Source organism: Euphorbia lathyris, chromosome 5, assembly GCF_963576675.1.
Source record: "Euphorbia lathyris chromosome 5, ddEupLath1.1, whole genome shotgun sequence".
NCBI classification, from domain to species: Eukaryota; Viridiplantae; Streptophyta; class Magnoliopsida; order Malpighiales; family Euphorbiaceae; genus Euphorbia; species Euphorbia lathyris.
The window spans coordinates 70,944,089-70,945,249 of record NC_088914.1 but is presented as its reverse complement, the minus strand read 5'-3'; the positions used below and the strand labels follow the sequence as shown (position 1 = coordinate 70,945,249).

The 1,161-nt window shown below is 37.0% G+C and overlaps 1 non-coding gene across 1 annotated transcript; it reads left to right on the top strand.

The window, feature by feature from the left end:
* Window positions 1-347: 347 nt before the first annotated feature.
* On the top strand, window positions 348-454 carry LOC136231557 (small nucleolar RNA R71). The gene has a single exon (XR_010689929.1). It is a non-coding gene; the product is annotated as a small nucleolar RNA R71 (small nucleolar RNA).
* Window positions 455-1,161: the final 707 nt, after the last annotated feature.

Genomic DNA, 1,161 nt, shown 5'->3' with positions numbered 1-1,161 from the left:
CTTCGTAATCAATGTCTGTCTGGATCGGATTACCATTAGGATCGCACGGTGCCATAAACCTATCAACTTTGTGCGATAAGGCAGAAAATTGGGCTTGTAACATCGCAACTGGATCAAGATTCATTATACCTTTAACCGATGATGTACCTGAGGATGATGGTTTCGCCATTGGTATATGTCCACGCTCTGCGGGCCACATACTGCTGTTGATTGCCATTTCCTCCAAAAGTTCTCTTGCTTGGACGGACGTCTTCTTCATAAATAACCCTCCAGACATAGCATCTAATGAACCTCTAGTCGTAGGATTTAATCCATTATAGAATGTCTGCATTAAAAGTGCATCTGGCAATTGGTGGTGTGGGCATAAACGTTGAAGTTCTTTAAAACGTTCCCAAGCTTCATAAAGAGTTTCATTATCATTTTGGGTAAAAGATGTCAATTCTTTGATGACTCTTACAGTTTTTGCTAAAGGAAAATATTTTGATAAAAACGCTTGGGCTAATTGGTCCCAAGTTTCAAATGTTGCAGCAGGCATAGAAGTTAACCAAATTTTTGCCTTATCCTTCAAAGTGAAATGAAAGAGGCGAAGTTTGATTGCTTCGGCTGTTACATCAGTAATTTTAAAAGTATCACAAATTTCTAAGAAATTTGTCAAATGGGCATTAGGGTTTTCGTTAGGTAGTCCATAAAACGTTACGTTGTTTTGCAACATATTAAGCAAAGCAGGCTTAATTTCAAATTGATTTGCGTTTATACGGGGTCTAACTACACTATTAGTTACACCGGCCATTCCTGGCCTAGCATAATCCATAAGTGTCGGTGGATCGGCCATATTTTCTGGCTGGACTACTTTGGTTTTTAAGGGTGTTTTGTATTTGTTTTTGTTGTCTTTCTTTTTTTTCTTAAGTGTTCTTTCAATTTCTGGATCAAGAGGGTCTGGTGGCGTGCCCGAACTTCGCGAACTGCGCATGAACTTGAAATTGTTGCACGAACCAAACTACATTCAAAACAAAATTGAAAACAAATATGTTATATAAACTGAAAATAAATAAAATGTAAAAGTTGTATAAAAATAATGTGTAAACCTAGATTTGAAAATAAAATACGAAAAATAAAAATTTTGTCAAAAATTTTGGCGTATCCCCGGCAACGGCGCCAAAA